This window comes from Callionymus lyra, chromosome 5 (assembly GCF_982586985.1).
Source record: "Callionymus lyra chromosome 5, fCalLyr1.hap1.1, whole genome shotgun sequence".
NCBI lineage: Eukaryota > Metazoa > Chordata > Actinopteri > Syngnathiformes > Callionymidae > Callionymus > Callionymus lyra.
In genome coordinates this window covers 5,115,719-5,143,082 of record NC_141822.1, presented here as the reverse complement: position 1 = coordinate 5,143,082, position 27,364 = coordinate 5,115,719, and the positions used below count along the sequence as shown (strand labels likewise).

The 27,364-nt window shown below is 36.2% G+C and overlaps 1 protein-coding gene across 3 annotated transcripts in view; it reads right to left on the bottom strand.

Moving 5' to 3' along the window:
- LOC148079103 (uncharacterized) overlaps positions 1 to 8,195 on the bottom strand; it is a 68,186-nt gene extending 59,991 nt beyond the window's left edge. For all 3 annotated transcript variants that reach the window (XM_087790569.1, XM_087790571.1, XM_087790570.1), the window contains exon 1: positions 7,860 to 8,195. The gene's annotated coding sequence lies outside the window, so the exon portion shown is untranslated. The remainder of the gene's footprint in view (positions 1 to 7,859) is intronic.
- Between the last annotated feature and the right edge of the window lie 19,169 nt (positions 8,196 to 27,364).

The following is a 27,364-nucleotide window of genomic DNA, read 5'->3' as shown; positions in this document are numbered from 1 at the left end:
TATTATTTTATAAAGCTCGAGAAGTGAATGAATTAATGTTTTTAAATATTGAGTATCTTGAGATATTTATCACATGTTAAGAACATGTAGTAATATTTCTTGACATTCATTTCTAGTGATATTCGCGTCTTTTGATGGTAAGGTGATCTCGTGAAGAATATCTCGAGTCATTTGTTTCTCATGATATTTATATCTTCAGATATTTGTATATTATGATATTCATACCTCAGGATATTTGTATCTCCTGATAGTGTCTTGAGATATTTCTACCTTGTTATATTTTTTTTATCTCTTGATAAGAATATGTAGTGATACTAATATCTCGTGACATTCATTTCTTGTGATATTCGCAGCTCTTGATATATATATCTTGAAAAAATAATACCTCGAGATAGTAATTTCTGGTGGTACTCACATCTTTGTATATGATGATCTGGTGGAGAATATCTCGAGTCAGTTGTTTGTCATGATATTTATATCTTCAGATATTTGTTTTTCATAATATTTTTATTTCTTGTGATATTTATATATTTGTATATATATTTTTATGTCCTGATATTATTTTCTTGAGATATTTGCATCTCGTGACACTAATATCTCATGATATGTGTATCTTGTGATATTCATAATTCGAGATATTAATTCGGATGAACTTCATATATTGACATTCTTGGATGATATTAGTCTTGAGATACATAATGTTGTCTTGTTATACTAATATTTAGAGATATTCATATCTCAAGGTATTGATGTCCCGTGATATTTATACCTTGATATGTTCATGTCTCTTAATATATTTAAGTCTCAAGATATTTGCGTCTTTCGTTATTTCAACGGGTCAGTTCCCATCACGTTATCTTAACGGTACCAGTGATATTCTTAAGTAGTATTAGCTAAACATGTATTTTCACTGACTTGATTTTACCAAAATGAACAAGTCATGTAGTTCATGCTTATAACTGTAGGTCTTTAGTCTAGCCACTAGGGGGCATCATTCATCGTTTGAGCAGAGACAGGTGCAATTTCTGGAGCTCGACTTTTTAACCGTGTGTATATATATATATATTTCACAATCATTATAAATATCATAAGTGCAAAAACCACAAAATAAGTAAACATGTTGATCTCCAGTCATTAACAAGTCACAGAAAATAAAATGCAAAAATCTCAACTTTTGCTTCACCAATATATGTTAAAAAAAAAAAAAAAATGAAATAAAACACTGAAAGGCGCATCGTCTCTGTCCAGTTTTGTTTTTGTCGCCACCTGCTGTTGAGTCCGTGTAAGTGTTTCTCATTTCCTTCTGTTAAATCATGATGTAGGTTTGAATTTTAAGAATGTGTTTCATCATCTACTGGTGAAGCAGCAGCTTTGGTTCGAGTCCGTCCTCGAAAACAAGCTCAATTAAAAAACAACCTGCTTAAGGATCCTGGAGAGAGATTGACACGAGAGCGTCGACCCCGCGATGGAATCTTAAGCTTATGCTTAACAACAGATTGAATTACTGGAATAAGTCAAATGAAATCACGGCTCTGATGTCATCAGAGATTCACGGCGAGCGTTCGACGCCACAAAGGTAACGGCAGCGTTAAGCTAGCATACGAGCTAACGGAGGACGACGGAACGAATCCTGATGACGGTGAACGATCTTCACATGAGAGAAATCATTTAAATAATGAAATAATAAAGAATAAAGAAGCAGAAACTTTATCTAGTAATTCACTGATTTTTATCCTAAGAGTCCTAACATGCGAAAAACCGATCGTTGCAAATGTGTTTCCTGGAAAATAAATTGCACACAATAGTCACTATTTTTTATTTATTACACAAACCTATACATAAATTAATTAAAAAAAAAACAATAATACTATACAAAACCGTATAAAAGTATTGCAATTTTTAAAAGGAAAAAAAATGACCATAGAAACTCAATACAATAAAATAAGTAACTTGAGTTAAAAAACAAGAAGTACTGATAACTTTCATCTTTAATTAACAAATAAAAGCCACATTTCATCACTTGGTAAATACTTTTCAAAAAGTAGAAGTTTTTCCTCATCATCTGAGAGACTTTTTTAATCGCCTACAGACTTAGTGGGTTTATGGTTTGACATTGTATATATATATATATATATATATAATTCAACAAATTGATCATTGCAGCCCTAATACGTTGTTGTATTATTTTTCCCTTTTATTTTGGTAGATTTACTTTGGTCACTTCCTGTTTTGACCTTTTCTGTCTTAGATCCTCTGTTACAGTTTTGTATATTGTATATTATTGTGTTATTGCCAGATTTGATGAACACTCATGAGATATTGTTCCCTTTGTTATTTATTTTATATTAGACTGTTATTGCTAATAAGTTTTTGGACTCACTTGTGTCCATATAGACATGTAGCTGCTGTTTTTTTAAACTTTACTCAAAAATTGTACGACAGAAATGTTTCTCACATATCAAAATTACGTTTATTTCTAGGAGAAAACATAAGATCTATTATATTTTATTTTAATGCTTGCTTGAAAATGAAAAGAGAAGTAAAAGGTAGTTTTGTAATGGATGTTTTTTCCTAAAGATTTTTTTAGGTAAAAAGACAAAACAAAAAAACAATGATTTAATAGAAGCCAGTGTCTTTGTTTTCTTTACTTTAAAATTAGAAGAAGTTGAATCTTCTTTTTAACAAAAACTCAGAACATTGGATGTTTTTTGTTTTTGTTTATTTAAAAGCTCATGTTTGATGAAACCATTGGATTGAGAAATAACACCAGTTCCGCTGCTGTTACATAAAATCTACATCATTATGTGAAACTCTTTACTTTGCTGGTACAAAATATGTTTACTTCGCTCCCCATTGTGAGGATCCCAGTGGAATTCTGGGAATCTGCATTATGCAAACTGAAGTGCAAATCTACAAAAATGGCATCAACAACATCATCTTTACTTTTACGGCAGCGAGAGAAAACTTTGATCAACTCATGATACGCAGATATCAAGAGTATATGTTTGTTTTTTCATGAGATGTTTTTTTAAAGTATTTTAAAACGTTAAATATGTTAACAAACTATAACAAATTATAATAAAAGATAATAAGCAGATGAGAACTTTTTTATATAATTATAGAAAATGATATGGTTTCTTGCTCATTTAAACTCATGTAATCCATCCAATCACACAGTGATGGGAGTAGGCTGCGACGCACGCATCAGCTCACCATTACAATGTGTGTTTAAATCAGCACCTTCATCTTAAAAGTTAATAATATGAGATTAGATTCATTTTAGATTTAATTTTTTCTGTGTAACATTTACAATTAGTCAGTTAAGTTCCCTAAAGCTACATTAAAAATTAGATTAAAAGTATTAAAAGTAACTAAACACAACATTTATTAATAAGGAAATAAGGAGTTAAACTGTGTATTGTCTCCCTTTTTTTGAACATCTAATGAAGTCGGTTAGATATTAAAATAAATCGGAACATAAATGAAAATATCAAGCAATAATATTTGAATTTAATTTCATAATTTTTAGGTTCAGATTAAATACAAATTTGCTTCTTTTTTTTCACCTGAACTAAATCCCAGAAAAACATGTATTCTTAAAATCCGTATCAAAAGTAAAAAAGTTTGACTGAATTCCAACTTGTTTAAATCATCTGGTCCAGAGTCGTCTTTTCCACTTTGTCGCTCGACTGAATTAAAGTATCATAAAGTATCATAAAGTATCATGAAGTATCATAAAGTATCATAAAGTAAAGACAGTTATACGTAGATAATGATATTTATCTGTCGATATTGGAGCGAAAACGAGAATTAAATACCAGAAAAGTCTCTGTGTGAGTCACGACAGTTGCTTTAACTGAACATATGAACACTATATAAAGTACACTGTAAGTGAACATATGAACACTATATAAAGTACACTGTAAGTGAATATATGAACACTATATAAAGAACTGAACACAATATATAAATTACACTGTAAGTGAACATATGAACACTATATAAAGTACACTGTAAGTGAACATATGAACACTATATAAAGAACTGAACACAATATATAAAGTACACTGTAAGTGAACATATGAACACTATATAAAGAACTGAACACAATATATAAAGTACACTGTAAGTGAACATATGAACACTATATAAAGAACTGAACACAATATATAAATTACACTGTAAGTGAACATATGAACACTATATAAAGTGTATAAAGTACACTGTAAGTGAACATATGAACACTATATAAAGAACTGAACACAATATATAAATTACACTGTAAGTGAACATATGAACACTATATAAAGTGTATAAAGTACACTGTAAGTGAACGTATGAACACTATATAAAGTGTATAAAGTACACTGTAATTGAACATATGAACACTATATAAAGTGTATAAAGTACACTGTAAGTGAACATATGAACACTATATAAAGTGTATAAAGTACACTGTAAGTTAACATATGAACACTATATAAAGTACACTGTAAGTGAACTTATGAACACTATATAAATTACACTATAAGTGAACATATGAACACTATATAAAGTACACTGTAAGTGAACTTATGAACACTATATAAATTACACTATAAGTGAATATATGAACACTATATAAAGAACACTGTAAGTGAACATATGAACACTATATAAAGTATACTGTAAGTGAACATATGAACACTATATAAATTACACTATAAGTGAATATATGAACACTATATAAATTACACTATAAGTGAATATATGAACACTATATAAAGAACACTGTAAGTGAACATATGAACACTATATAAAGTACACTGTAAGTGAACATATGAACACTATATAAAGTATACTGTAAGTGAACTTATGAACACTATATAAATTACACTATAAGTGAATATATGAACACTATATAAAGAACACTGTAAGTGAACATATGAACACTATATAAAGTACACTGTAAGTAAACATATGAACACTATATAAAATACACTGTAAGTGAACATATGAACACTATATAAAGTACACCGTAAGTGAACATATGAACACTATATAAAGTACACTGCAAGTGAACATATGAACACTATATAAAGTACACCGTAAGTGAACATATGAACACTATATAAAGTACACTGCAAGTGAACATATGAACACTATATAAAGTACACCGTAAGTGAACATATGAACACTATATAAAGTACACTGCAAGTGAACATATGAACACTATATGAAGTACACTGTAAGTGAACATATGAACACTATATAAAGTAAACTGTAAGTGAACATATGAACACTATATAAAGTACACTGTAAGTGAACATATGAACACTATATAAAGTACACTGTAAGTAAACATATGAACACTATATAAAATACACTGTAAGTGAACATATGAACACTATATAAAGTACACCGTAAGTGAACATATGAACACTATATAAAGTACACTGCAAGTGAACATATGAACACTATATAAAGTACACCGTAAGTGAACATATGAACACTATATAAAGTACACTGCAAGTGAACATATGAACACTATATAAAGTACACCGTAAGTGAACATATGAACACTATATAAAGTACACTGCAAGTGAACATATGAACACTATATGAAGTACACTGTAAGTGAACATATGAACACTATATAAAGTAAACTGTAAGTGAACATATGAACACTATATGAAGTACACTGTAAGTGAACATTTGAACATTACATAAAGTACACTGTAAGTGAACATATGAACACTATATAAAGTAAACTGTAAGTGAACATATGAACACTATATAAAGTACACTTTAAGTGAACATATTAACACTATATAAAGTACACTTTAAGTGAACATATTAACACTATATAAAGTACACTGTAAGTGAACATATGAACACTATATAAAGTACACTGTAAGTGAACATATGAACACTATATAAAGTACACTGTAAGTGAACATATTAACACTATATAAAGTACACTGTAAGTGAACATATGAACACTATATAAAGTACACTGTAAGTGAACATATGAACACTATATAAAGTACACTGTAAGTGAACATATGAACACTATATAAAGTACACTGTAAGTGAACATATGAACACTATATAAAGTACACTGTAAGTGAACATATGAACACTATATAAAGTGCACTTTAAGTGAACATATTAAAACTATATAAAGTACACTGTAAGTGAACATATGAACACTATATAAAGTACACTGTAAGTGAACATATGAACACTATATAAAGTACAACTGTGAGGTTCATGCTGCCCTGCTGTCTAGATGCAAGAAAGTTTTTCAACGCCTGTATAAACGGCCAACTACAAAAAAAACAGTCTCTATGTTATATTTGAATTTGTAAAATAAAATAAAAATAAAATGGTGGTTCAAAAAACGTGTTAATTTTCCCTTTTAATGTGGTGGTACTTTGTACTTCCTGTCGCCTCTAAGATTGTCTTTAATCGTTCTGTTCCCAGTATGTTGCCAGAGTTGATGGTTTAGTTTCGGACGTTCCGTAAGATATTGTACCCTTTGTTATTTTTTATTTAGATATTGGACTCATATATATATATATATATATAAATATATACACACACACACAAACACAAGTTCATATAAATGTGATTGTGTTTGCTTTTTAAAACTGTTTGTAAGTAATGTTTGCGTATTCAAGTTTATTTTTAGGAGAAAAGATCTACTTACTCATAATAAGTGTTGTTGTTTGGGGGGGTTTGCTTGCTTGTTTATTTAAATATAAGTAACATTTGATTTTGTTTAATTGAACTATATTTTGCTCCTGAAATTCAAAAAAAAAAGCAAAACAAAAAACAACCAACTATTTTTTTGTTTAGTGGAAAATTAAAAAACTAATCAAATATATTTTCCTAATGAGAGAATATTTTTCTTGAGTATTGTTCGCTCCTGAAATTCACTTTTCTAAGGAAGGAAAAATAAGAACTAGTTACTAAAAAAATATTGTGGCTTATTGTACTTGCTTGAAAATCAAAAGAAAAAGTTACATGTATTTTTCTTTTGTTTTCTTCATAAAATTAGGCTTAATTTAGGTATAAATATAAAAACCATTTAGTACTAGTGTTGTTGTTGTTGACTAATAAAGAAAAAAGATGATCAGATAAAATAAAAACTATTACCTACAAAGTTTTTTCAGTTTGAAACTTGACTAAAGAAGATCTTATGAACGGATATTAAGTCTTGGAAAAAAAATCAACATTAAAAACACATTTCAAGAGAAACTAAAATCAAGAACGAACGATCGTCATGAATAAATAATAGTTGGCATTTAAACACACTTTGAACCAATGGAATCCCCTTCACTCAGTCACCCCCTCCAACTTCCTGCTCCAGAAGCCAAACACCCACGTACACACACACACACACACACACACACACACACACACACACACACACACCAGAGTCCTGCTCATGACAAATATTCCACGCCAGTGCTGGAATCTTGAAGCTCCATCTCTGACGAGCCAATCCTCCAGTGTTTCTCTCCGAGGAAGAAGAAGAAACTCCCACACCTGCAGTCCAGCAAACGTCCAGCAAAAACAAACACAAAAACAAACACACAAGTGGAAACACACCCCCTTCCAGCGAGGACCCATCCGTGCACACACTCCTGGAGACATCAACACAAACGCAGGCACGTGTGCGCTCGCATGATGACAACAATACATCAAATAAAAAATAAAAAAAAAGACTGGTGTGTCCTCAGCTCTGATCTTTACCGCTCGATTATTGCTATGGTGATGCTGAGGGAAGGATGGAGGGATGGATGGAGGGATGGATGGAGGGGGGGGGGGTCGCTCTACTATCCTCCGTCAGTAGAAAACTGAGTCACACATACCACATCCTTCTGTGTTCCCCCCTTTTTTTCTGTGGTGTCTCTCTCTTCTTCTTCTTCTTCTTCTTCCCTCCGGTCCTTCACGTCGCTTCTCCTCCGGCGCTCATGTTTGCTTTTCTTCTTCCTCGGCGTCCGCGAGCTTCACACTGTTTCCTCTCCTCCGTGTACAGTCCATCTGCCTCTCCCTCTCTCCCCCCTTCTTCTTCCTCCTCTTCTTCTTCTTCTCCTCCTCCCGTGGATTTATGCCTCTTTCACGTGGGAACCCTTTGTATCCATCGCCGGCTCGTGAATGGACGGGAGGGGGAGACGGAGGACGAGAGTGAGCTCCTCTCAGATGCCGCTCTTCCTCTCCTCCCCTCCTCTCCTCTGTCCGCATCCCTCCATCATGACCTCCTCTCGGTATCACCATGCAAGCCCGTGTAAGCAAAAGGCAGTGGGGGTGAGTGTGTGGGGGGAGGAAAGGGGGAGGAGCCAGAGAGGCTGACTAATTAAAAAGCAGAGTATGTACAGCTGCAGAGAGCGGAGGGGGGAGGCAGATCCAGGGGGGAGGAAGATCCAGGGGGGAGGTAGATCCAAGGGGGGGAGGAAGATCCAGGGGGGAGGCAGATCCAAGGGGGGAGGTAGATCCAGGGGGGAGGTAGATCCAGGGGGGAGGAAGATCCAGGGGGGAGGCAGATCCAGGGGGGAGGAAGATCCAGGGGGGAGGCAGATCCAAAGGGGGAGGCAGATCCAGGGGGAGGAAGATCCAGGGGGGGAGGAAGATCCAGGGGGGAGGCAGATCCAAGGGGGGGAGGCAGATCCAGGGGGGGAGGAAGATCCAGGGGGGAGGCAGATCCAAGGGGGGGAGGCAGATCCAGGGGGGAGGAAGATCCAGGGGGGAGGCAGATCCAAAGGGGGAGGCAGATCCAGGGGGAGGAAGATCTATAGGGGGGAGGAAGATCCAGGGGGAGGCAGATCCAAGGGGGGGAGGCAGATCCAGGGGGGGAGGAAGATCCAGGGGGGAGGCAGATCCAAAGGGGGAGGCAGATCCAGGGGGAGGAAGATCCACGGGGGCAGGTAGATCCGGGGGGGGCTAGATCCAGGGGGGGAGGCAGATCTATGGGGGGAGGAAGATCCAGGGGGGAGGCAGATCTATAGGGGGGAGGAAGATCCAGGGGGGAGGCAGATCCAAGGGGGGGAGGCAGATCCAGGGGGGAGGAAGATCCAGGGGGGAGGAAGATCCAGGAGGGAGGCAGATCCAGGGGGGAGGAAGATCCACGGGGGGATGCAGATCCAAAGGGGGAGGCAGATCCAGGGGTGAGGAAGATCCACGGGGGCAGGTAGATCCAGGGGGGGGGTTAGATCCAGGGGGGGAGGCAGATCCAGGGGGGAGGAAGATCCAGGGGGGAGGCAGATCCAAAGGGGGAGGCAGATCCAGGGGGGAGGGAGGAACTTAGGGATGGGAGGAAGGGGGTGCCTGGGAATGGGGGGCAAGGTGAGGAGGGTTGGGGGGCGGATGGGACACCAAGGTCAGCTGGAGATGAAGGCAGAAAGGTCACAATGATGGAAGGGGGAGGGATGTGGGGGGGGGGGGGGGGGTGATGATGAGGTGGAATCGAACCGACATCCTCCACATGAAGCCGAGGAGCCGTGACCGACATCAGGAGTCGTTTCAGATCCTCATCGATCCGTCGTGAGTTTGTAGTTGTTTTTTATAGCGATTCATAAATCCTCGTATGGTTTCGAAGGCCCCCCCCCTCCTCCCCCCCGGCCCGCAGTGGAAAGTACCTGATGATAGAGGTTTGATGAACAGAGGAATAAATGTCATTTCTGGCCAGGATTGGATTTGATTCTGGGTCACAGCAAGTGGTTGTTAGAACATTTTTTGTTTATTTTCTATTTGAAATAAAAGTATAAACTCTTGAACTCATTTATAGGTTTTTTTCCAAAAGTTTTGTTCTTCATGTCAAATTTTTCTCTGAGTCAATTCTGTCGTTAAAAGATAGTTTTCATTATCAAAACATCATTTAACAGATGCATCTTGTTGACAATATTCAATGATTTCAGAAGGTTTTGTGCTTTTTAAATACCATTAAAAACAAATATATAACAATTAAAGTACTTGTAATGACTGTAAGTGGCGTCAGAAGATTCAATTGTTGAATTTAACAGTTTTAAATGTTTAAACTATGAATTATTTTTATTAAATAATTGTTGTTTTTGTTAATGCTGTATTTTTAAGCATTAAATTATATTTTCGTAAATGTATTTCTATATTGAAACATAGAATAATTAGAGTTTTTTCAATGATTGAATTAAAAAAATTGGAGTTTTTTCAATGATTGAATTAAAAAAATTGGAATATTTAAACAATTAAAATGTGTACGTATAGAGTTAAAGTTTGTTATTGTTGTTATAGTATCTGTTGTTATCGGGATCAGGAATCAGTATTTTTTACACAGATTCATGAAACCATTGTGAATTTAAGGGATCCCTTGTCTGCAGTGGAAAGTACCTCATAACATTTTAACTTTCAGTGTCACGATGTACTTTCACAAAAAAACATGATTAGTTTCAAAATGGTCAAGAACAGTGAAAAAAATTACAATTTTATTAAAAGATACATTTTGTTTGTAAGTCTGGATCAGATCACTGATGGAAGGTCTGACCATGAATAGATCTGAAAGTAAGAACCAGAATTTTAAAATGATCCTGAAAGAAACTGGCAGCCAGTGAAGAGTTTGAAGGAGAAATGTGAGTTCTTCTACTAGAGCAGCCAGTGAAGAGTTTGAAGGAGAAATGTGAGTTCTTCTACTAGAGCAGCCAGTGAAGAGTTTGAAGGAGAAATGTGAGTTCTTCTACTAGAGCAGCCAGTGAAGAGTTTGAAGGAGAAATGTGAGTTCTTCTACTAGAGCGGCTCAGAATTCTGGCTGCAGAGTTTAGTATGAACTGCAGGCGAGACACATCCTTCTGGTTTAGACACTAAATAAACTGATACAATATTATAAAAGAGAACACTAAATAACACATGGATTATTTGGAAAATAAATACATTTTTACAATCAGGTTCCGCTGAGATCGTCACACAAGTTCCGATCGGAAAATGGAAAAGTAATGGGGCCCTCACAGGAAAAAGTTTGGGGACCCCTGATTTAAGCGTTAATCGATTCTTTCGTACTCCCCTTGTAACGGTTTAGTTAGCAAGATGACCTAGAGAAGGAGGTTAAGTTACCAGGTGGGAGGTTCACATAAAACAGTTTAATAACCACACAAAACACGATGTAATACACAAAACGTCCACAAGAAGGCATCAAAAAAAAATCACAGTCAAGATCTTGGAGTCCAAAAAACGAGGCAAGGGTGGCTGTAAGGCGCGAGATCCACTACAAAACACAAAAAGGTCAAAATTAAATCCAGAACTCACAAACGAACACAAAGCGCTGACAGGAAAAAACAGTCGGGAGGTTAGTGTCCAATAACAAAGTAGGTTCACTAGGTAAGCAAATGAGAACTTTACCGATTGTTAAAAAAAAAAAAGGAGCTGACATATGCTGTGTTTCAAATCGCATACTAGCGTACTAAAAGTTAGTATTTTTAGTGCGTTAGTGCGTCTCAATTCTTAGTATGCGAAATTAAGTGCGCCATGCACACTAAATTGGCGTACTAACACGCCCACAAAACTGAGTATGGTTCGATGGACACTAACCACACTAAACAGCCGCCATCTTAGTGACGTTTTAAACAAAAGTTTTGTCATATATAAATGCATATATATTCATATACTTACAGGTGTATTTTCAGCAGCAGTAGGAGGATAAACACGTCTTCGGTGCTGATACCAGCTTAAATATCTCGCGATTATTTAGATTCTCATATTTTTTTATTTTTCCAAAGTTGCAAAACGTGCTGCCAGCAGGTGGCGATAGTGTTCCTACAGCTGGTTGAAACATCGTTAAATAGTAGTAGAAGAAGAAGCTGTCATGTGATTTCCTGTTAGTGTGTAGCAGCAGAGTTTGATTGGAGACATACTATCTGTGGAGGATTTGCGTACTAGTTAGTACGTACACTAAACTGATGCATACTAACTTCTAGCATACTAAGAGAAGTATGCGATTTGAGACACAGCAATGGACTCAGACCAGGATCAGACTCTTTATGTAGCTCCGCTGATGGTCCTGATAGTCGACAGCCGTGGAACTTGCCGAGCACAGCCCTCACCGACTGTCAAGAGAGCAACGAAACACAGGAAACACAAGAAAGGACTGTACAAAATAAAAGCCCCAGGAAGGGAAACGTGACATCGCTACACAGTATAAAGCATCTTAAAGTTAAACTTAAGTTAGAAAACGAGTCTGTTGAGGGACCTTCGAATTTATGAGCAGCAAGATATAAAGAATCATCAACGAAGAACTTATTTTTGACATCATATTTGAACACGTCACTTCTAAAAAGAAGTTTGTCCAGTAAAAGGTTAATATCGTCACTCGTTGGGATTCAAGGGACGAGATTTTAACAGCAGATCCTGAGAGAAGAAGATCCGTTTATGATTATTTAGGTCACTTTTATGAGTTTTCTACCCACACTACAGGCCCCCAAATGCCGCCGCCTGGTGGGGGAACATTCCTTCTGGCCCGGTTCTATTTTAGGCCACTTTTGTGAGTTTAAAAAATTGACTAGATCTAAGAATTTGGACAATAATAGGGTCAAATTTCTCTCTCACTTGAAATGCTCAAATTTGAACCAAAAATAAAAGGTTGGAAAGTAGTATTTTAGTCTAAGGAATATATGTTTTGTGCGATAAACTGTCAAACTCCAAGAAATTCTACTAGCATATCTAAGGTCCGCAAATAATAACAGTGTAAACTTGAGGCGTAAAAAACATGCAAGACTATTCATATGTGAGTGTGAGCTGCATAAATATTTAGGAAAAGATACTAAATTAAATTTAGCTGTTAACAAATTAAGCAGGAAAAATGATGATGTCTAATTTTTTTTTTTAATAAACACGGATAAACACGACAAAGATATATAGCTGTGTCTCAAATCGCATACTTGCGTACTTAAACTTTTTAAGTGCATAAGTGCGTCTCAATGTAAACGTAGTGCTCCATACGCACTAAATTGTCACTAAAACACACACAAAACTGAGTATGGATCGATGGACACTTTCTACATTAAACGACTCCATCTTAGTGACGTTTGCGTACTAGTTAGTATGTACTATCCTGACGCACACTAACCAGTGCACTCAGAGAAGTATGCGACTCGAGACACAGCACCAATGTTCTCCTGAAGTGAACCTCATTAGAGTATAGTTGTAATGACTGTAAGTGGCGTCAGAAGATTAATTGGTTGAATTTAACAGTTTTAAATGTTTAAACTATGAATTTTTTTATCAAATAATTGTTGTATTTGTAAATCCTGTATTTTTAAGCATTAAATTATAATTTCTTTAACGTATTTCTACGTTGAAACATAGAATAATTGGACTTTCTTCAATGATTTAATTAAAAAAATTGGAATATTTCAACAATAAAAATGTGTACATATAGAGTTAAAGTTCCTTATTGATCTGTTTTCATCAGGAATTATTGTTTTTACACAGATTTATGAAACCATTGTGAATTTAAGGGATCCCTTGTCTGCAGTGGAAAGTACCTGATAACATTTTATACACACTAAATTAGTGAGTATGGATTGATGGACACTTTCTACCCTAAATGGCTCCATCTTCGTGACATTGACGTTTGTGTACTAGTTAGTATGTACTATCCTGACACACACTAACCAGTGCACTCAGAGAAGTATGCGACTCGAGAAACACCACCAATGTTCTCCTGAAGTGAACCTCATTAGAGTATAGTTGTAATGACTGTAAGTGGCGTCAGAAGATTGAATGGTTGAATTTAACAGTTTTAAATGTTTAAACTATGAATTGTTTTTATTAAATAATTGTTGTATTTGTAAATCCTGTATTTTTAAGCATTAAATTCTTTTTTCTTTAACGTATTTCTACGTTGAAACATAGAATAATTGGACTTTCTTCAATGATTTAATTTAAAAAATTGGAATATTTCAACAATAAAAATGTGTACATATAGAGTTAAAGTTCCTTATTGATCTGTTTTCATCAGGAATTATTCTTTTGACACAGATTTATGAAACCATTGTGAATTTAAGGGATCCCTTGTCTGCAGTGGAAAGTACCTGATAACATTTTATACACACTAAATTAGTGAGTATGGATTGATGGACACTTTCTACCTTAAACGGCTCCATCTTCGTGACATTGACGTTTGTGTACTAGTTAGTACGTACTATCCTGACGCACACTAACCAGTGCACTCAGAGAAGTATGCGACTCGAGAAACACCACCAATGTTCTCCTGAAGTGAACCTCATTAGAGTATAGTTGTACTGACTGTAAGTGGCGTCAGAAGATTGAATGGTTGAATTTAACAGTTTTAAATGTTTAAACTATGAACTGTTTTTATTAAATAATTGTTGTATTTGTAAATCCTGTATTTTTAAGCATTAAATTCTTTTTTCTTTAATGTATTTCTACGTTGAAACATAGAATAATTGGACTTTCTTCAATGATTTAATTTAAAAAAATGGAATATTTCAACAATAAAAATGTGTACATATAGAGTTAAAGTTCCTTATTGATCTGTTTTCATCAGGAATTATTGTTTTTACACAGATTTATGAAACCATTGTTAATTTAAGGGATCCCTTGTCTGCAGTGGAAAGTACCTGATTACATTTTATACACACTAAATTAGTGAGTATGGATCGATGGACACTTTCTACCTTAAACGGCTCCATCTTCGTGACGTTGACGTTTGTGTACTAGTTAGTACTTACTATCCTGACGCACACTAACCAGTGCACTCAGAGAAGTACTCGAGACACAGCACCGGTGTTCTCCTGAAGTGAACCTCAACAGTCAGCAGAACATATGAAAAACTCCAACAAACCTTTTTTTTTTTTTCTCTCTGCTATTTTCTCCTTGTTTTGTAGCTTCACCTCGAGGCCCCTTTTTTTTTCTTCTCCAATGATTCTCTGTAGTCGTGAAAAAACAATCATTATCTTTATTTATTTTAACTTATTTTCGCGCACCATCTCCGGAGCCGGGCGACCTCGGGCGGCTGCGTAAAAAAAAAAAAAAAACGCTGGATGATACAACGGAGATAAAAAGGAGGAGGCTACACCTCCGAGCCTTCGGGCTGATACGTCCCTTCCTATTCTATCAGCTCTGATCACTTATCTTGTCCTGGGTTTTTTTTCTTCTTCTTCTAATGCTTGCATTCCTGAGCATCTTCTTCTTCTTCTTCCACACATCTCGGCCACGTTCTCACCCACATCTCTAAGAGGAGCAGGTTTTTTTCTGTGAGAATTATTCAGGGGAGTGAGCCGGAGATATGATCAGCCACAACACTGATGCATTATTCAAGTATCTACCTCCGAGAACATGGTCCGGAGTGAAGAGTGCATCAACAAATGTCCCATAAATAAACGATTCGCCTTTTTTCCTTCAGATCACGAATGGATGAAATAATGAGCCGACGTTACGACGGCAAAATGCGAACGACGATGAAATATATTTATGTTTAATACGAGTTCGGTGCGAAGAAACGTTGTACGACTTAAATGTAAGGTAAGGTAAGGTAAGGTAAGGTAAAACTTTATTGATCCCTCAGGAGGTCTCCTTCGGGAAATTGTTTTTTACCAATAGCCAGCAATTTTTCATAAACAATACAAAATAATACATAAAAAATAAAATAAGAAGAAGAACATAAAGAAGAAGAACAAGATGACACAATCTAAGTCTAAAGATAAAGACAAAGAACATAGGTTAAAGAAAAACAACAAAGACAAAGGATACAAAGACTAACATAGAACAGAACATCCAGATACTTTCACTCCACTCCTGCCCCCAAACTCAGAATTGTACAATTTAATAGCCCGAGGGATGAATGAGTCCCTGAGTCTATTAGTGTTGCATCATGGTAGGAGCATTCGTGCTTCATCTGCTTCTCTGCTCACTGATGACAGTGTTCAGAGGACGATGTACCATTACTGTTTTATTTTGTTACACCTTTTTTATTATTGTTATTATGTAGTTATTGTTGGGTTTTTTTGTCATCCTTTTTTATTATTATATTATATTTAATATACGTGCAAGGTGTGTTAAATCGTTTCCTAGTGTTGATGGAAAAGTCCTGAGCTAAAGTACGTTTATCAAATATACTTTGGTTATACTTTTGTTAGTAAGTAAGAGTTACAAATAACTGTTACTTACTAACTTACTTACTTAACCACGTGTGATATTCTTTCCTAACTGCTTATATGGGAGAATAATGTGGGAAGTACAGATGACTTGGTTGGACCTTTGGAGTAAAATCAATTAAACATGTGAAACTGCAACAAAGATATAACAGCGAACTAACAGGTTCATGTACAAGGATTATGATCCGGGTTCTCATCGCTAGTAAAACGTGTGACTTTAAACCACATGTGATTTATGTTCTTTGTTTAAGTAGCAACACATGATTCCCTAAAGGGTGACGAATAAAGATATATCGCATATTGTAATTCTATTAATTGAAGTAGCATAATATCATCAGTTAATTGAAATTAAAATAGAAAAATATTTCTATGATAATGATATTCATCAGGTTTGAACTATACCTTAAAAGTACTTAATACTTTTGTAAAACTGTACAAGGTTTGAAGTGGACTCTTTCTATAGATCTACTAAAGTCTGTGTGTACTAAAACACATAATAACCCTACAACTACACCATTTAAAATACCACCTTAAGATGTTTTATGACTGAATTGTCCCTGAATTGATAATTTGTTGAAAACTAAATGCCAAAAATTATTTGCAGACCACATGATTCTATGTGTAGTATTGTCCAGTACTTGACTCTGGTGTTGTGATAGTGTAGTAACAAGTATATATGTGTAGTATTGTCAAGTACTTGACTCTGGTGTTGTGATAATGTAGTAACAAGTATATATGTGTAGTATTGTGGAGAACTTGACTATGGTGTTGTGATAGTGTAGTAACAAGTATATATGTGTAGTATTGTCAAGTACTTGACTCTGGTGTTGTGATAATGTAGTAACAAGTATATATGTGTAGTATTGTCAAGTACTTGACTCTGGTGTTGTGATAATGTAGTAACAAGTATATATGTGTAGTGTTGTCGAGTACTTGACTATGGTGTTGTGATAGTGTAGTAACAAGTATATATGTGTAGTATTGTCCAGTACTTGACTCTGGTGTTGTGATAGTGTAGTAACAAGTATATATGTGTAGTATTGTCAAGTACTTGACTCTGGTGTTGTGATAATGTAGTAACAAGTATATATGTGTAGTATTGTCAAGTACTTGACTCTGGTGTTGTGATAATGTAGTAACAAGTATATATGTGTAGTGTTGTCGAGTACTTGACTATGGTGTTGTGATAGTGTAGTAACAAGTATATATGTGTAGTATTGTCCAGTACTTGACTCTGGTGTTGTAGTATTTACAGACCACATGACTCTTAACGAAGTTGTAACTACTTTAATTTGATTTGAAACCAATATATGTCCAAACATCAGCTTTAAAAGCTGCTGGACTGACTGTATCCTCTCGTCCTCAGTCATCTCGCCGAATTTCATCGTTCCTTGAACTGTGTAGGATATAATGACTGCTGCCATCTAGCGGCCGGAAGTTCAATAGCAACACACAAATGAATAAGCGCCATAATAATTGCATGTTAATTGTAAATAAATATTTATTATACATTTTGTAAACATATTTTATTTGAAATATAAAGCAAGTACCTACTTTGATAACATACTAAAAGATAAATAAATGTTCTTTAACAGCAAGAAGTGCAGTTGAATAAAATACTTAAAAGAGTATCTGAACAGTGTATAGACGGCATTAAAAAAAGTATGTTACGTAAAATTGACTTGAAACTAAGAGAGAAAAGTACAAAATAGTAAAAAAGTCCAACTCTGGTTGAAAAACAAGTGTAAATATGCAGCACCTTCAGATTCTGGAATACTTTTCAGGATCAACAATCAAGTTCCAACAATCAGGTAAAAAAAAGTGGTTCTTCAAAATAAAAGCATAAAGTATGAAATAGTTTTAAGACTCAAGCTCACACCAGATTCAGCATCTAAATCAACGGTCAATCTTAGTGACTCACCATTAATCTGTGGTTCAGCCACTGGCGGAAAATATTGATCCTAATATATCATCCAAGTCACTGCAACATAACAGGATGTGAAACGATTGTACTTTATTAACATCTGTGGCGACGTTCGCTTCTGACGGACGTTAAAAGAGCTCGGACTCGTCGGACTCGTCGGACTCGTCGTGGAACAACACAGTGGACGATAAAAGGCGAGCAGACTTTATTGGTCTCCTGAACAGGAGTCGCAGTGGATCAGAGCCGGTAACAGATGATGAAGAGCTTCTGCCGGCGTCGCGTTAAGACGAGTTTCTTATTGTGTCGAGACGTTTGAAGCTCGTCGTCGTCCCAGACGTCCTGCTGGTGATTATGAGCGACGCCGTGAGAAGGTCAAGGTCTCTTAGAGATCAAAACAAAAAACACATTTTGTTAATAAGAGACGTGGACGTCGCTATTAGGCTGTGAGAAAATAAAATCGCCACACCAATATATATATATATATATTTATGTTTTTTTTCCACGATAATACTATCAATATTCAACATCACTGTATCCATTATTTTTATTTTTACATTTAAATCATATTTTATTTTTCACATAGTTGAATTATAATTAGTTATGGTTTATAATGCAATAATCATCATGAAAATATTCACTGTGTTCGTTCCTTTTTTGTGTTGCGATAAAAATTCCGGCCTCTAGATGGCAGCGGTCATTACGTCTAAAGCTAAAGGAAGAATGAGATCCCCGCGATGACTGAGGATGAGAGGATACAGTGAGTAGTTAGTGCAACTTGACAATATTGAAATTAATATATTTACACCAGGATATAAACCATATATAAATCAGTTGATGTTATTTAAATTATTAACCTTTTAATTTCAATATATACAGTATATATATACAGAGACTGAGGACGAGAGGATACAGTGAGTAGTTAGTGCAACTTGACAATATTGCAATTAAAAGGCTAATCATTTTAAAAAATGTTCAATTTAAATAACATCAACTGATGTATATATGGTTTGTACACTGGTGTGTATACAGAGACTGAGGACGAGAGGATACAGTGAGTAGTTAGTGCAACTTGACAATATTGAAATTAAAAGGCAAAACATTTAAATAATGTTCAATTTAAATAACATCAACTATTGTATATATGGTTAATATACTGGTGTGGTGTACACAGACTGAGGACAAGAGGATACAGTGAATCCAGCGACTTTAAAGCTGATGTTGCTGAGATATTTTATATATACTTTGACCAGCACCTGTATATATATATATATACAGTATATATATGTATATATATATATACAGTATATATATATATATATACTGTATAAACAAATATATTATATATATATATATATATATATATATTCCACCCAAGAAATTATTAAATATAATTATTTAACAAAAACGTGTTTAAACTGTTAATAAACATATTTTGCAGTCAATTATATATATTTAAATAATTACATAATAATAATAAAGAATCAACTGTCGAATGAAGAAGTCGATCTGCTGATGATATTTGTTCCTTCCATACGTTCGCCCTCGGCTCGGGATCCTCCGACGGAAGTGATTGACTTTATCCGTCACGCCTGCTGAAGGTCGACCGAGCCGCTCGTCTTATCTCCGCCGGCGACCCTGACCTGTCATTGATCCAGAATCAAGACCTTAATCCAGTATCACAGATGGAATCGATGCAACACACCGGACGACTCAATCATGGGATCTCGTGGAGGAAACATGGTGTTTGCTGGAGCTGAAGTGATACCAGCTCCAGCTTCAGTCGCCCGCAGACGTGTCCTTCAGCGGCAACAGATCCTAATGAGGCCTTCATGACGGAGCAGCTCGTGAGGGAGGAGCTCGTCTTCAAATCATCATGTTTATTACACAACTGTCATGTTGTGTTTTTACCCTGACAAAGTGCGCTATCGTTTTTTATAATAGCATTTATTGTGGTTGTTTTTTGGGGGGGGAGGAGGAGGGGGTTTGAAATTCAAATTATATATATATATATTTTTTTTTTTATTCTTTTTATAAAATCATAATGTTCTGTTCTATGTTAGTCTTTGTATCCTTTGTCTTTGTGATTTTTCTTTGATCTATGTTCTTTATCTTTAGATTGTATCATCTTGTTCTTTCTCTTTGTTTCTCTTTGTTCTTGTTCTTATTTTATTTTTATTTATTTTGATGAAAAATTGCTGTATTTGCTTGTGGCTAATTGGAAAAAAACTACCTACCTAGATTATTTTCCTTTTTTTTTGGTTGCGATTAAACTTCCAGGCCTCTAGATGGCAGCAGTCAATACGTCCTTGTCGCGGCTAAAGGAAGAATGAGATCAAGCGAGATCCTGGCGATGACTGAGGACGAGAGGATACAGTGATATTGTATCGTCCCTGTATCATGATATGTATCATATCGGCAAATTCTTGCTATTTTTATCCTAGCTCTTTTATGGTTTCAAGAAGTTTTATAAAATAAAATTATTATTCAAAATGTACTTTCAAATATTCATGGATTTGTTCATTTTTGTGTTGAAGTTAAACTTCCGGTCTCTAGATGGCAGTAGTCATTACGTCCTAGTCGCGGCTAGAGAAAGAATGAGATCAAGCAAGATCCTGGCGATGACTGAGGACGAGAGGATACAGTGATATTGCATCGTCCCTGTAGCATGAAATGCTATCTCTTTTATGGTTTCAAGAAGTTTTTTAAACATAATTATTTAAAATGTACTTGCAAATATTCATGGCGTTTGTTCATTTTTGTGTTGAAGTTAAACTTCCGGCAGCAGTGATTATGTCCTCCGCACCTAAAGGAACAATGAAATTGTGCAACATGACTGAGGACGAGAGGATACAGTGTGTGTGTGTTGTTTTGATGTGTAACTCTATTGTATCATCAGTGTGTGTTTGTACAAAACTCTCTTTTTATTTAAATATTAACATTAGAAAATGATCTTAAGCTCCGCCCACTGAAAACACTTTCTTTTTCTGGAGATTAAATCTTGTTGACCATAACCACAGCCACTCTGCTGTGATTGGTCGAGCATGGAGGTTTGTCACCTCGGGTCATCTATCCTGCAAGTCTCCACCTCCAAGGGACTCGTTGTATAAACAAAGCGGGGTGTGATACAGCTGGAGGAGGAGTGAAGCCATTATTACGTCATAATGGACTCTTGTAACCTCTCGTTCGTCCAGATTTCAGAGCAACTTTATAAAGTAATAAAGTGTAAAACATGGTCATGATGAGGAACTTACTGTGTCTTGAAGAGAAGAACATTTACGTCAACAAGTTTCATATTAGTTGACCTTAAAAAAATGTCTTCATTTTAAAACAAACAATTACAATAACGTTGGATTCTAAAAACGTAATAAAATGACATTTAATTGAATCAGGTCCATGGACAGCAGACAGAGTTCTGGAGCGTGAGGTTCTGGTCCAGATGAAACGACAGCCTCATGTTTCCATTATGAAAATTCTTCTTATCTCAAGAATTTGTGTAAGTTTATGATCATGTCATCCATCAGCATCTCACACGTCAGAGTGAATGATGGTCAAATCCCACTGATTCCATTACCTGAGCCTCCTGCTCGGCTGCTGTCTCACTCTGAGAAGTGATGGATGAAAGGAGGTGGGCACTCGTCTGCACTCGTCTGACTCGCCCCGACCACTGCCCACGTCGCCCCGTTTGCTCCGGGCGAGTCTCGCGACGTTGCCAGAGATCTAAAGTTCCATTGATGGATGAGGGAACTTTTGCTCTTTTGTTTCTGTGCCCAATAATGACTTTCCGAGTGCGTCCTCCTGTCTGGACTCCAGGCTGGAGGTCAGAAGAAAAAAGCCTCTATGGCAAGATAATGAATGGAGAAGATGAAAGTCTCTGCTGCTGCTGATACGAGAGGACGCTTGGAATACATGCGACGCATTGTTGTGATGCTCTGTGGAGGATCATCAGTGCCGTCGGGATATTGATGTGACATTTCATTTTTATTGATTTTCTCACTTCAATCACTTCTATATTAAATTGAATTTGTTTGGTTAATAAAAAAAATTGAATTAAAAAACGATATTTTAAGAAACAAAAAAAATACACATAGAGTTTGATAATCTAACTCCAATAATTGAAAGAAAAATCTAAATTTAATTATTGGAATTAGAAAAGTGCTTTTAGTCGTCACATGATCGTCTGCGTGTCCTACGATTGGTTTAAAGTTTTTTGTCGGGTGACTCTATTATACCAACATTTTTAAATAGATTTAAAAAACTACGAATTAAAAAAAATTGTGTATTTAATTTATTTATTTTTTTAATTATTGGAAACTTTGATTTTTTTATTTATTTAAATTTTTCTTCATATTATCTTTTGTATTGATTATCTCACTTCAATCACTTCTATATCAAATGGTTGAATTTGTCTGGTTAAGAAAAATAATTGAATAAAACTATATTTATTAAAAAATTAAACGTAACATTTGATAATATAATTCCAATAATAAATATAAATTTAATATTTTTTAATTTCATAGCCTTTTGAATTCAATATAAAAATGTCACCAGACATGATTGGTTTAAAGTTGGATCCAGTAGCTCTGAGCTCGTTTAGTTTTGTCTGGTGACTCTATTATACCAACATTTCTATATTGAATTTAAAAGACTACAAATTAAAAAAATCGTGTATTTAGAAAAAACATTTTTTTAATTTTTGGGAACTTTGATTTGTTTTATTGAAATATTTCTTAATATTACAATTTTTATTGATTATATCACTTCAATCATTTCTATATTTAAGGTGTTGAATTTTTCTGGTTAAGAAAAAGATTCTATTAATAAAAAAAAACAATATTTCAACAAAAAAATACAAGTGGATTTGAAAGACTACGAATTAAAAGAAATTGTGTATTTAGTAAAAATACATTTTTGAATTTTGGATTTAGAATATCAAACTTGAGCTTTAAATAAAAAATATTAATTTTGAAAATGTTCTTTTATGTTCTCTTTTTTTCTTAACAAAAAAAAACGTTTAATATATAATTTAGATTATTAAAGTATTTAAAACAAACCCAGAAAAATTATTGGAGAAAAAGGACATTTTTTCCGTTTTAAAACTTATTTTTAAAACTTATATACTTCCGTTCCTCATCTTTCTCATATTAAGTGAATCAGTATCTTTATTTAGAAAGACATTTTAATAAAACAATCATAAATAGGACCCACGTACATCTGTGCTCCTTCCTGTTACAGCGTCTCTGCCGTTAAAACATCACTATTTGCATCATAAACGATATAAAATAATAATGGCGGTTATTATTATTATAGTTGTAATTATTATATTATTAAAATTATAATTTTTGTTGTTGTTATTATTAGTCGCAGTAGTATTTGTAGTATTATTTATTATTGTTGGTGTTATTATCTTTTAATACGTGTTCAGTTTATTCAACATCATGTGGATGTATTTTTTAATTTTTTTGTAAGAACCTTAATGTCCATCAATGTAGGAAAAGAAAGTAAAATCTGATTGTTTCTAAATCTTCTTTACACCATGTCACCAGCAGGTGGTGGTAGCGAGCTGAAAGTGTTGCTACAAACGCTGATGAAAAGAAAAAGATATTAAAATAAATAAATCTTCAGATGTTGTTGATCTTTAGTCTCCACAGAGCTGGGATTCATTTATTGTGTCAACACATGGAGCTGTGTTTGGGGAAAGTATCTTCTCGAGGTCTTGGCTTCAGGAACTTTGAATCTGACTTGTGCTGACGTCACAGCAGAGCAGGAGCGTTTCACCTGCATCACGTGACGACTTATCGCGACGTATTGTTGCGTTTAAATAGGTCAGTGACGAGTGTTTGTGCAGCAGGAATATATCTCTGACTCTCGTCAAGTCAGAAACATCAAAGCAGAGGCTGGTCAAAGCCTTTTTAAGTTTATTTATTTATTTATATTCAGGGAATAATCTTCACCTAGAGCTTCGTTTTCATTTCTAAAGATGGAAACTGAAAATGTATCTTCAGTGTGATGTTGCTAACTCTAACTCAAAGATGGAGTTATCGTGTTCAAAAGTATTTTTAAGACAACTAAGTAACTAAGTAAGTAACTAAGTAAGTGAAGGTTATTTCAAGTTGTGATGGATCTACTGTGACTGGTTGTGTTTTTCTCTTGTAGTGGTTTTTAAATGATTACAAAGTTATTCCACACACTAAAAACTGTTCTTAATAATAAACATTGGTAACAATTACAATAAAACTTTAAGAAACACACACCAAAGTGTTTTTAAGCTTTTATTTTATTTTATTTACATTTTTACCATTTCAATTGTAAATATCTAACATCATGTTTGTTTTGTTTTTTTACTTCTACTTCATTTGGTGCTCGCCCTCTAACCGCTTCGCTATTGGTTTACCCCCGAGGCGGTTAGAGGGCGAGCACCAATTTGTAGAACCTGAGATTATGCTCATAACTCAGGTTTTCATTCTGTTTTTTCTGTAAAAGTCGTATTGAAATGGTTACTTTTAAAGTAACATTTGAAATGTTGAAACTTTTTTATACCTGACTTTTTTTTTTGTGGGTGGGCTGAAATGGACTTCCATACTAAATATATATCTTCAATATATATATTTAAACTAAGGCAAATATTGTCACAGCATGGTCTGGAGTTTATAATCCATTTGTTTGTGTCTTCTTAGACTATTGTAACAGTTTATTTTTGTGTCTAAATGTGTCTCGCCTGCAGTTCATACTAAACTCTGCAGCCAGAATTCTGAGCCGCTCTAGTAGAAGAACTCACATTTCTCCTTCAAACTCTTCACTGGCTGCTCTAGTAGAAGAACTCACATTTCTCCTTCAAACTCTTCACTGGCTGCTCTAGTAGAAGAACTCACATTTCTCCTTCAAACTCTTCACTGGCCGCTCTAGTAGAAGAACTCACATTTCTCCTTCAAACTCTTCACTGGCTGCTCTAGTAGAAGAACTCACATTTCTCCTTCAAACTCTTCACTGGCTGCTCTAGTAGAAGAACTCACATTTCTCCTTCAAACTCTTCACTGGCTGCTCTAGTAGAAGAACTCACATTTCTCCTTCAAACTCTTCACTGGCTGCTCTAGTAGAAGAACTCACATTTCTCCTTCAAACTCTTCACTGGCTGCTCTAGTAGAAGAACTCACATTTCTCCTTCAAACTCTTCACTGGCCGCTCTAGTAGAAGAACTCACATTTCTCCTTCAAACTCTTCACTGGCTGCCAGTTTCTTTCAGGATCATTTTAAAATTCTGGTTCTTACTTTCAGATCTATTCATGGTCAGACCTTCCATCAGTGATCTGATCCAGACTTACACCCCAGCTCGGGCTCTGAGGTCTGTGGATCAGAATTATAATAAATTAATAATTTAATTGTTTAAGCGCTTTGTGACCCTGGTCTGGAAAAGCACTCTATAAATATAAATTACTTACTTACTTACTTTATTTTTTCTTCCTTATTACAGCAGCCATATTGAAACGTTGTGTTAATTAATACAACAGTTTTAGAGCAGAAATACGAAACGTTTTCTTTTTTTTTTTGTACATTTGTGAAGGGATTTGTGTAATTTTGAACAATTAAGACTCATGTAACATATTATTTTAACGAAGTTCTTAACTACATACCTTCGTCTGGAGAGTACTGAGAGGAAGATTAAAACACAAACTGGCAAAACAAGAAACTTTTTCTCTTGTTTTCAAATAACAACAAAAAAAAAGCTCACTAGGGGGAGCCAAAAACAACATTTACAAAACTGTTATGATCGTGTATTTGTGTGGAACTTGTGACTGAATGGCGTCCTTTCCAGGGTGTCCCGCAAAGTAGCTCAGTACTATGTTGGTAACTCTATAATACCTACATTTTTATGCTGAATTTAAAAGACTATGGATAAAAAAAAAAGAAAAGAAGAACAAATATAAATTTCAACATTTGAAATGTTATACTTCAACATCATTGGTCCATAATAATTATACTAGTTAGTTAAAATATGCCTGAATAGGTTGTCAATCAAAACATGTCACCATTAAATTAAAGCATTTTTTTTAAAAAGTATACCTTTGATATAAAATGACATAATGATCCTGATATACTTCCATATGAATGAACCTTCTTGACCAGCGTGTTTATTGTTTTGTTTACCTCCTCCTGCACACGTGGGTGAGGAGGGTGAGGAGGGTGAGGAGGGTGAGGAGGGTGAGGACTGGGAGGGTGAGGAGGGTGAGGAGGGTGAGGAGGGTGAGGACTGGGAGGGTGAGGAGGGTGAGGAGAGTAAGAAGGGTGAGGAGGGTAAGGGAGGGTGAGGGAGGGTGAGGAGGGTGAGGAGGGTGAGGAGGGTCAGGGAGGGTGAGGGAGGGTGAGGAGGGTGAGGGAGGGTGAATGAGGGTGAGGAGGGTAAGGGAGGGTGAGGAGGGTGAGGAGGGTGAGGGAGGGTGAATGAGGGTGAGGAGGGTAAGGGAGGGTGAGGAGGGTGAGGAGGGTGAGGACTGGGAGGATGAGGAGGGTGAGGAGAGTAAGAAGGGTGAGGAGGGTAAGGGAGGGTGAGGGAGGGTGAGGAGGGTGAGGAGGGTGAGGAGGGTCAGGGAGGGTGAGGGAGGGTGAGGGAGGGTGAGGAGGGTGAGGAGGGTGAGGGAGGGTGAGGAGGGTGAGGAGGGTGAGGGAGGGTGAGGAGGGTCAGGAGGGTGAGGGAGGGCGAGGAGGGTGAGGGAGGGTGTGGAGGGTGAGGGAGGGTGAGGGAGGGTGAAGAGGGTTAGGAGGGTGAGGGAGGGTGAGGAGGGTGAGGGAGGGTAAGGGAGGGTGAGGAGAGTTAGGAGGGTGAGGGAGGGTGAGGAGGGTGAGGAAGGGTGAGGAGGGTGAGGGAGGGTGAGGAGGGTCAGGAGGGTGAGGGAGGGTGAGGAGGGTGAGGGAGGGTGAGGAGGGTGAGGGAGGGTGTGGAGGGTGAGGGAGGGTGAGGAGGGTGAGGGAGGGTGAAGAGGGTGAGGAGGGTGAGGGAGGGTGAGGAGGGTGAGGGAGGGTGAGGAGGGTAAGGGAGGGTGAGGAGAGTTAGGAGGGTGAGGGAGGGTGAGGAGGGTGAGGGAGGGTGAGGAGGGTGAGGGAGGGTGAATGAGGGTGAGGGAGGGTGAGGAGGGTGAGGGAGGGTGAGGAGGGTGAGGGAGGGTGAATGAGGGTGAGGGAGGGTGAGGAGGGTAAGGGAGGGTGAGGAGGGTGAGGAGGGTGAGGGAGGGTGAGGATGGAGAGGAGGGAGTGAGATTACCGCTCAGTGTCCGGTGTTTTTCTTCCGCCACAAGACAACCAAGCGTCCTCCAGAGAAGAA